We start from the raw sequence: 11,416 nt of genomic DNA on the forward strand, positions 1-11,416 counted from the left end.
GAGACAACTACAAAGGGAGGACACTCAAATGAAAAAGGAAGAACATCAAGGACAACAACACCTACTTGGACAATAAGGTTTTCACAACAATCAATGGTGTGGTTGTAAGCATTCTAAATCCTTTTTCATTATGAGGTTACCAGGCTTAAGTTATTTGTTGCAAAATTTATGAGCCTTGATCAAAATGTATAATGCTTCTCCCTTTATGTCCTTAAGAGTGAATGCATCGAAATCAATTCTTTCAATTACTTGATGCATATCTTTAGGGGGAGTCCATTATTATATTTTGATTATGTTGAGACTATTGCTTTATCTTAATAATTTCATATAGTCTCTTGCATGAGAATAATGTTTCTCATATAGTATGCTACTACACATCAAACCAACTTGTTCAAGTAATGTCGCTTTTATCAAGGATTGTTGCTTTCATTTCTAAAGTAGCATGCTTATTGGATTCTCCTATTTTTAAGCTTGATTGAAAATTTAATACCTTTGTTGTTTTCTTGATCGCATATTGGTTGATCATTGAACAACTTCAATTATCACTTATACTTCTTAGTGCCTCATGTAATTTGAATTTGATTTCAATTGTAATTTTAACTGACATCTATCTTGATATGCACTAAGGAAAAAGGAGAATTCATGATTCATTTATACAACTTGTGATCCATTTGATATATGCTAACACTAACCTGAAAAGGATCACTAGTTGTAGAACTCTCTCTTGTGCAAAGTATTTCCACATATTGTCATTATAGGTCTTAAGCATCTAAGACTAAGGACAAAGCACAATGAAGAGAGCATCTCTATACAAAGGTACAAAAAGGGTAAATCCACTTCCTATTATTTACATATGTACCTAAAATCTTCCTCTTATACATTCTTTACATATCTTGTATAAAAGGAAAAGAAAGCATGTCCTTTGCATTTATCCCTGCTTCATACCTAGTTTAACCTCTTAAAATTTCACTCATGCATTATTGCATCTTTGCTAAAACTAGATGAAGTGATTCCATTGTCAAAGAGCTTAAAGCTTAACCTTGTAACGAGGATAAGCTACCTTTGTTCCAAAGGTGGATGGTCCTTAAGCCTCTTTGAAATCCTTAAGGGAAAATACTTAAAATATTTGTAACATGCTTTCTGTAGTGCATAAACTGTTATGAGCATCACACTTATCCTATGACACAATGCACTTCACATTCTATATGATTTAGATATGTTCTCATTAACCTAATTATGTGCAATTGGCATTTTAGGCCAAACTATGTGTTCTCTCCATGCACATATTTAGGGGGAGCAATCTATGTTGTATAGAACTATGATCATGCTTAATTGACATATCTCTTGATCATATCTCTTTCATTTTGGTACAAATGCATATATCCTATTATTCCCGTACCATGACTACGACTAATATGTTTCCAAGTATATTACTATGCTAAGTCGTAGATTGAAAGGGAAATGGAGTCTTCGGCGAAAACAAAGGCTTCCACTCCGTATATCATACTTCGCCATCACTCCAAGCAACTCTCTATTCTTTGGGGGAGAAATGAGCATCAAAGAAAAGGACTTCGTCTCTGGAAGAGAGTAAGAGCCCAAAGCTAAAAGACCGGACTTCGCCTTTGGTATAATCTTAACTCATTTATTTATGCCCAAAGGGGAAGATAGCACTTCAAGGGCTCTAATGATTCCGTTTTTGGCGATTCATGCCAAAAAGGGGGAGAAATGAGCCCAAAGCAAAAGGACCGCACCACCACCACCAAATTCAAAAACTTAGTGCTTTCCAAAAGTATTTATCATTTGGTATCTTATTGTGTTCAAAAGGGGGAGAAAGTAGTATTTCAAAAATGGTATATCAAAACCCTCTTGAACACTAAGAGGTGGATCTCTTTTAGGGGGAGTTTTGTTGAAGTCAAAGGAAAAGCTTTTTAAACAAGGGGAGAAAATTTCAAATCTTGAAAATGCCTTGCAAACTCTTATTCATTTACCTTTGACTATTTGCATAAGATCTTTGAAATGAATTTACAAAAAGAATTTGCAAGAACAAAACTTATGGTGCAATCATGGTCCAAAATACTAAATAAGAAAGAACCATTCATGCATATCTTATGAAATCAATATTGGTTTAAATTCCAAGCAATCTTTGCACTTACCGTAGGCAAACTAGTTCAATTATGCTCTTATATTTTTGCTTTGGTTTGTGTTGGCATCAATCACCAAAAAGGGGGAGATTGAAAGGGAAATAGGCTTTAAAACCTTTTCCTAAATGATTTTGGTGATTGAATGTCCAACACAAACAATTGGACTAATTAGTTTGCTCTAGATTATATGTTCTACAGGTGCCAAAGATTCAACATAAAACCAATAAAAAGAACAAGACAAAAGTCAAAAGAAAAGGAGCAAAGGGGCAACCGAAGGCACCCCTGGTCTGGCGCACCGGACTGTCCGGTGTGCCACCGGACAGTGAACAGTACCTGTCCGGTGCACCAGGGAACTCAGACTCAAACTCGCCACCTTCGGGAAAGTCTGGGGGCCGGCGCGCTATAATTCACCGGACTGTCCGGTGTACACCGGACAGTGTCCGGTGCTCCAACGGAACGCGGCCTCAGGAACTCGGCAGCCTCGGGATTTCACAAAGACTGCTCCGCTAAAATTCACCGGACTGTCCGGTGTACACCGGACTGTCCGGTGTGCCAGCGGAGCAACGGTCATCTGCGCCCAACGGTCGACTCTGACAGGAAACTGTGCAGAACAGTACACGCGGCAGAAGTCAGAGCAGAGGATCAGAGAGGCACCGGACTGTCCGGTGTGCACCGGACTGTCCGGTGCCACATGAGGACAAAAGCCTCCAACGGTCGACCAGCTCCAACCCCAACGGATAGGATGACGTGGCTGGGGCACCGGACATGTCCGGTGTGCACCGGACTGTCCGGTGCGCCCATCGCCAGCAACTTCTCCAACGGCTACAAAATTGGATGGTGGCTATAAATACCACCCCAACCGGCCACTTCAACTTGTGGGAGTCCAAGCAACATTCCAAGTCATCTAGTTGACATACTCAAGCCCTCCCAACCACCTATATTCATTGATCCATCCTATACACAAGATTTAGTCCACTACAACCAACACAAGTGCCACAAAAGAGAGAGCAAGCAATTGAGAGCTACTCAATTGAGTTTAGCCCTAGCGCCTTGTGAGATTCATTGAGAGATAGTGTGAGCTACATCTTTGTGTTCATTTGCGCGTGGAGTTTTTGACTCCCATTCGAACTTCCTCCAAAGTGTTGGAGGCTTGTAAAAGCTAGCAAGAGACACCAAAGATTGTGGTGGTCCTTGTGGGATCGAGAGTGATCCTTGAGAAGAAGAAGAGCTCGCCGATCCTTGTGTGATCGGGAGAGAGGGAAAGGGTTGAAAAAGACCCGTCCTTAAGTGGACTCCTCAACGGGGACTAGGCCTTCGAGGGCCGAACCTCGGTAAAACAAATCACCCGTGTTCATTGTGCTTTTGCTTGTGATTTGTTTGCTTTCCCTTACTCTAAGTTCTCTTGCACTATTCTTTGCTCATATCATTTGGTGTTGCTTCAAGTTAAAATCTCATTTAAGTGAAGCAACACCCCGCAAGAAAAGAACTTGAGTTAGTGCTCTTTTTCATCTAAGCTTTCTTGCTTTGTTATCATAGAATTATTAGTTGTATTGATTTATCACTTCCGCATTATTTGAAAGCTATACTCTTTACTAGCAAGAACTTAGTTTTTATACTCCGATAATTGTTCATCTTGTTCTAACCACTAATCAAAGAATCTAGTTGGGGGATAAAGTTTTAATTTTCAGGTTTCGCCTATCCACCCCCCTCTAGGCGACTTTCAAAAGTAGGGGCAGCTTCTTCCAGAAATGATGGGAGAGCTGGCCAGTTGAAATATGCAAACAGCAGGGAGACTATCGCCAGCAAATACACTTCTATTAGAGAACAGAACCGGCAGTCAGGGAAGGCAGTGAAAAAGGAAATTTCATCAAACTCTGTATCTTTACTTGAAGAAAGAAGTTCTGAGCAGCGGTCCAATACTGGTATACCACCAACTGGTGTGTCTGCAACATGGGCCTCAATGAAGATAGGTTTTCAAAATTTCAAAGCCAATTTGGGCTCGAAGAAGTTTCTTCCTTTGCGCCAGGACCCAGGATTTGTTCTAAATTTTAGTGTCTCTTCACCAGAATCTCTTGATGATATATTCCAAAGGTTGAAACGGCGGCCTGCAAATGTGCCTGTGGATTACCTTGATGACGATGACAACAACAACACACGAGATATGGATCTGCCCACCCTCGTAGAGGTGAGTCTTCATTGTCTTTACCATTTCTCTTATGCTAGGGCTGTTCATGAGCATGCGACCATATTTCTTTGGACTAATATAATGTTTCAGAAATCCTCTCAAAACCAGCCATGGCCGATCAAGTGAAATCATACAATGCTAACTGAAAAATTCTAGCTATGTTTATCTATTAGTTATGCTTTGTATTCATATTGTGATCTTTTAAAATTCAAAAAAAATTGACCTGTTCTCTGCATATTGTGATCTTTTAAAATTCAAAAATATCTGACCTGTTCTCTGCATATTGTGTTCTTTTATTTATTTATAATGCTGCAGAAATCCTCTCAAAATGATTACAAATCATTGCCTCCAATGAATATAGTTAAAATACCTTGCATTCTCCTCATACATATTAGTGTTCTAGACTAATAAAACTCCCTTTACTGCAATCTTTTATCGATCTGCAAATGTAAATTCAGTTCTCATTCCCATATATGCAAATGTAAATTAAGTTCTCCCTTTACTGTAATTAAGTTATAAAAAATAGAATGTCTGTGCATGAGCTATGTTTATCTATTAGTTCATAGTGTGTACCGGTTCATGACCATGCATAACCATGACCAGCCATGGTTGAACCTTCCTGTTCATACAAATACCTCACATGTTCTCTGCATATTGTGTTATTTTATTGATTTATAATTATAATGCTGCTGAAATCCTCTCAAAGTAAGTGCTCGGAAACCATAATTTCTCACTCATCTGTTGACCCTGAATGAATCTTCATACTACTTGGCCTTTTCAGGCATGAAGCCGAACTGGCAACTGCGGCAACTCAACCATTACCAGATGACAATGATGACCTGATCGAGTAGATGTTGCATTATACTACTTTATCGATCTACATGTCTCGCCCAATGCGTCTTCTCATAAGTTCTCGTGTCCTAAACTTTGGGATGGTGAAGTTTTTTGTAGCTAACCGTCCTGATTAGTTGGGTTCCACCGTATTTGATGAACTAGCTTCATTGCAATGGTTATTTGCTTAATTGCTTTGATTGCCAAATAAAATGCACGTTTTCTTTGTGTTTTTTGTATATCACGAAATAGTAGGCATTTATTGGTGATAGATGGAGATGACGGTTATAAAGTCTGATTCAGTTATAAATTACTTCAAAAACATCATATGTAATGTAACTCGAAGTCTCGTAGTTTGATTTTTCTTATTTAAGTACTGTCTCGCATAATGCTTTCTATATCATATCTGTAGTTTAGCTTCTTGTGCTATTCTATATAGTTTGTTCGAGACTTCCATTTGTGTCTTCTTTTTGAATTTTTCTATGTGGTTATAATTTTTCGTTGCGACTACCTTGAATTCTTTGTATTTTACTAGGTGTATGTCCATGTGTTATTACGGAGTAAACATGTTATAATAAAATATTGTCGGGGACCATAATTAGGGGTACCCTCAAGACGCCTAATTCTCAGCTGGTAACCCCCATCAGCATAAAGCTGCAAAGGCCTGATGGGCACGATTAAGTCAGGGATCAGTCCACACGAGTGACTCGATCACGCTTCACCCGAGCCTAGCCTCGGCCAAAGGCAGCCGACCTCGAGAGACTTCCGTCTCGCCCGAGGCCCCCTTTTTATGGCGGACACATCACCGGCTCGCCTAAGGCCTTGGCTTCGCTCAGAAGCAACCTTGACTAAATCACCACACCGACTGACCAAATTGCAGGGGCATTTAACGCAAAGGAGGCCTGACACCTCTATCCTGACACGCGCCCCCGGCAGAGCCGAGGTGACCGCCGTCACTCCACCGCTCCACTGGCCAGTCTGACAGAAGGACAGCGCCGCCTGCGCCACTCCGACTGCAGTGCCACTCGACAGAGTGAGTCTGACAGGCAATCAGGCCTTGCCAAAGGCGCCACGGCGAACTCCGCTCCGCCCGACCCCAGGGCTCGGACTCGGGCTAAGACCCGGAAGACGGCGAACTCTGCTCCGCCCGACCCCAGGGCTCGGACTCGGGCTAAGACCCGGAAGACGGCGAACTCCGCTCCGCCCGACCCCAGGGCTCGGACTCAGGCTAAGACCCGGAAGACGGCGAACTCCGCTCCGCCCGACCCCAGGGCTCGGACTCAGGCTAAGACCCGGAAGACGGCGAACTCCGCTCCGCCCGACCCCAGGGCTCGGACTCGGGCTAAGACCCGGAAGACGACGAAACTCCGCCTCGCCCGACCCCAGGGCTCGGACTCCGCCCTGGCCTCGGCTGAACGACTTCCGCCTCGCCCGACCCCTTGGCTCGGGCTCGGCCACGGCAACAGAAGGCAGACTCAACCTCGGCTTCGGAGGAAACCCCACGTCGCCCTGCCTAGAGCGCAGACCGCCACGTCAACGGGAGACGCCATCATCATCCCACCCCGAATCGACTCGGGTCACGGAGGACAAGACCGGCGTCTCATCCGGCCAGCTCCGCCAGAGGGGCAATGATGGCGCTCCACAAGCTCTATGACGACGGCGGCCCCCAGCTCTCTTACGGAAGCAGGACAACGTCAGCAGGGACTCGACCGCTCCGACAGCTGTCCCTCCATCAGGCTCCGCCGCACCTCCGACAGCCACGACACCACACCAGCAGGGTGCCCGAATCTCTCCGGCTGCCACATTGGTATGTACCTAGGGCGCTAGCTCTCCCTCCGCTAGACACGTAGCACTCTGCTACATCCCCATTGTACACCTGGATCCTCTCCTTACGACTATAAAAGGAAGGACCAGGGCCTTCTCAGAGAAGGTTGGCCGCGCGGGACCGAGGACGAGACAGGCGCTCTCTTGGGGCCGCTCGCTTCCCTCACCCGCGTGGACGCTTGTAACCCCCCTACTGCAAGCGCACCTGACCTGGGCGCGGGACGAACACGAAGGCCGCGGGACTTCCACCTCTCTCACGCTCGGCTCCGGCCGCCTCGCCTCTCCCCCCTTCGCGCTCGCCCACGCGCTCGACCCATCTGGGCTGGGGCACGCAGCACACTCACTCGTCGGCTTAGGGACCCCCCTGTCTCGAAACGCCGACAGTTGGCGCGCCAAGTAGGGGCCTGCTGCGTGCTGACGAACAGCTCCCCGTCAAGCTCCAGATGGGCAGTCTCCAGCAACCTCTCCGGCCCGGGACGGTGCTTCGTTTCGGGACTCTCGAGTTCATGTCCTTCGACGGCAGCTACGACATGACACTTCTTCCACCGCCGCGCGACTACGACAATGGCGGTCGACAACCCGCCCGCCGGCGGCGGAATCGACGACGTCTTCCCCGCGTGGTGGAAGAGCAATATTCGGGCTCGCTCCGTTCTCTCCCCCGCCGACGGAGGAGGAGGCGGAGCCGTCAAGGCCAGACGGGAGGCCGCGCTTCGTCGGCCGTCGAGCGAATCGACGCCCCCGACGCCCCGACGGAAGGCACGCCGGACGTCGACCTCGCGTTCGAGACGGAGGCGAGCGCCGTCCCCCCGCGGCACGCTGACCCCGAGCAAGAAGACGACGCCGGCGCGCTCGCGGAAAGCCTGCAGGACGTCGCCCTCGAACCAGAGATGACGGCGCAACCAGTCCCCGATGTGACTACGTCGCTCCTCGTCGACCAAAAGGTAACGACTAACTCCCATCTTGCGTCATTTCGACTCGGCCTCAACCCGCCAAACGACCTCGTTTTGGCGGGCGCTCTCATTGAGGCGAGTGCAACCCCACTGAGGTTCTGTATGCGGTCACCTTGGGACCGACTGACGGACGTCTCGACCTACGGGCCCTCTGGGTCCGAGGAAGATGATGATCCCAGCATCGGTTGGGATTTCTCCGGACATGGCAACCCCAGTGCCGTGCGGGACTTCATGACCGCATGTGACCACTGTCTGTCTGACTGTTCCGATGGAAGCCGCAGCCTTGGCGACGAGAGCTGCGGCCCAGGCCGCGAATGTTTCCACATCGAGCTAGGGGATCCCACCGAAGGCAACCATCTTGGCATGCCGGAGGATGGTGACCTCCCCAGGCCAGTGCCTCGCGCCGACATCCCACGGGAGCTAGCTGTGGTCCCCGCTCCGGCGGGGGGTTACGGCCCACAACTCGAGCAAGTCCGCGAGGCGCAGGCCAGGCTCAACGAGGGAACAGGAGCGCTTGAGCCGATCCGTCGGGACGTCGGACAGGCATTGGTGGGCCAACCCCTGGCCGGAGAAATACGTCATCTGCCCCAAGGTCTCCAGCACCGCGTCGCCAACGATGCCAGGATCAGGCCGCCGCCCGCATCCAGTGGGGTCGGTCAGAACCTGGCAACCGCAGCGATGCTCATCCGCGCGATGCCGGAGCCGTCAACCACCGAGGGTCAGCGAATCCAGGGAGAACTCAAGAATCTCCCGGAAGGCGCTGCGGCCCGGCGGGCCGAGAGCACTGCATCCCGGAGGCAAGGATATCCCTCGGAACCTCATGCCGCGACTTCCCGATTCATGCGGGAAGCCTCAGCCTACACCGGGCGCACGCGCAACACCGCGTCTGCGGCCCCGGGCCACCTCGGCAACGAGCACCATCGACGCGACCGTCGGGCTCACCTCGACGAAAGGGTGCGCCGAGGCTACCACCCCAGGCGTGGGGGGCGCTACGACAGCGGGGAGGATCGGAGTCCCTCGCCCGAACCACCCGGTCCGCAGGCCTTCAGTCGGGCCATCCGACGGGCGCCATTCCCGACCCGGTTCCGACCCCCGACTACTATCACAAAGTACTCGGGGGAAACGAGACCGGAACTGTGGCTCGCAGACTACCGCCTTGCCTGCCAACTGGGTGGAACGGACGACGACAACCTCATCATCCGCAACCTCCCCCTGTTCCTCTTCGACACTGCTCGCGCCTGGTTGGAGCACCTGCCTCCGGGGCAGATTTCCAACTGGGACGACTTGGTCCAAGCCTTCGCTGGCAATTTCCAGGGCACATACGTGCGCCCCGGGAACTCCTGGGACCTTCGAAGCTGCCGGCAACAGCCGGGGGAGTCGCTCCGGGACTACATCCGGCGATTCTCGAAGCAGCGCACCGAGCTGCCCAACATCACCGACTCGGATGTCATCGGCGCGTTCCTCGCCGGCACCACTTGCCGCGACCTGGTGAGCAAGCTGGGTCGCAAAACCCCCACCAGGGCGAGCGAGCTGATGGACATCGCCACCAAGTTCGCCTCCGGCCAGGAGGCGGTCGAGGCTATCTTCCGAAAGGACAAGCAGCCCTAGGGCCGCCCATCAGAAGAAGCTCCCGAGGCGTCTGCTCCGCGCGGCGCCAAGAAGAAAGGCAAGAAGAAGTCGCAATCGAAGCGCGACGCCGCCGACGCGGACCTTGTCGCCGCCGCCGAGTATAAGAACCCTCGGAAGCCCCCCGGAGGTGCAAACCTCTTCGACAAGATGCTCAAGGAGCCGTGCCCCTACCATCAGGGGCCCGTCAAGCACACCCTCGAGGAGTGCGTTATGCTTCGGCGTCATTTCCACAGGGCCGGGCCACCCGCCGAGGGTGGCAGGGCCCACGACGACGACAAGAACGAAGATCACCCAGCAGGGGGGTTCCCCGAGGTCCGTGACTGCTTCATGATCTATGGAGGGCATGCGGCGAATACCTCGGCTCGGCACCGCAAGCAAGAGCGCCGGGAGGTCTGCTCGGTGAAGGTGGCGGCGCCAGTCTACCTAGACTGGTCCGACAAGCCCATCACTTTCGACCGGGCCGACCACCCCGACCATGTGCCGAGCCCGGGGAAATACCCGCTCGTCGTCGACCCCGTTGTCGGCGATGTCAGGCTCACTAAGGTCCTGATGGACGGGGGCAGCTGCCTCAACATCATCTACACCGAGACCCTCAAGCTTCTGCGCGTCGATCCGTCCTCCGTCCGAGCAGGCGCTGCGCCCTTCCACGGGATCATCCCTGGGAAGCGCGTCCAGCCCCTCGGGCGACTCGACCTCCCAGTCTGCTTCGGGACACCCTCCAACTTCCGAAGGGAGACCCTGACGTTCGAAGTGGTCGGGTTCCGAGGAACCTACCACGCCGTGCTAGGGAGGCCATGCTACGCGAAGTTCATGGCCGTCCCCAACTACACCTACCTGAAGCTCAAGATGCCGGGCCCCAACGGGGTCATCACTGTCGGCCCCACGTACAAACACGCGTTCGAATGCGACGTGGAGTGCGTGGAGTACGCCGAGGCCCTCGCCGAGTCCGAGTCCCTCATCGCCGACCTGGAGAACCTCTCCAAGGAGGTCCCAGACGTGAAGCGCCATGCCGGCAACTTCGAGCCAGCGGAGACGGTCAAGGCCGTCCCCCTCGACCCCAGTGGCGACACCACCAAGCAGATCCGGATCGGTTCCGGGCTCGAACCCAAATAGGAAGCAGTGCTCGTCGACTTTCTCCGCGCAAACGCCGACGTCTTTGCGTGGAGTCCCTCGGACATGCCCGGCATACCGAGGGATGTCGCCGAGCACTCGCTGGATATTCGGGCCGGAGCCCGACCCGTCAGGCAGCCTCTGCGCCGATTCGACGAGGAGAAGCGCAGAGCGATTGGCGAAGAGATCCACAAGCTAATGGCGGCAGGGTTCATCAAAGAGGTATTCCATCCCGAATGGCTTGCCAACCCTGTGCTTGTGAGGAAGAAAGGGGGGAAATGGCGGATGTGCGTAGACTACACTGGTCTCAACAAAGCATGTCCGAAGGTTCCCTACCCTCTGCCTCGCATCGACCAAATCGTGGATTCCACTGCTGGGTGCGAAACCCTGCCCTTCCTCGATGCCTACTCGGGGTATCACCAGATCCGGATGAAAGAGTCCGACCAGCTCGCGACTTCTTTCATCACGCCGTTCGGCATGTACTGCTATGTCACCATGCCGTTCGGCTTGAGGAATGCAGGCGCGACGTACCAGCGGTGCATGAACCATGTGTTCGGCGAACACATCGGACGCACAGTCGAGGCCTACGTCGATGACATCGTAGTCAAGACACGGAAGGCTTCCGACCTCCTCTCCGACCTTGAAGTGACATTCCGGTGTCTCAAGGCGAAAGGAGTCAAGCTTAATCCTGAGAAGTGTGTCTTCGGGGTACCCCGAGGCATGCTCCTAGGGTTCATCGTCTCTGA

This window comes from Zea mays, chromosome 1, assembly GCF_902167145.1.
Source record: "Zea mays cultivar B73 chromosome 1, Zm-B73-REFERENCE-NAM-5.0, whole genome shotgun sequence".
Taxonomy (NCBI): domain Eukaryota; kingdom Viridiplantae; phylum Streptophyta; class Magnoliopsida; order Poales; family Poaceae; genus Zea; species Zea mays.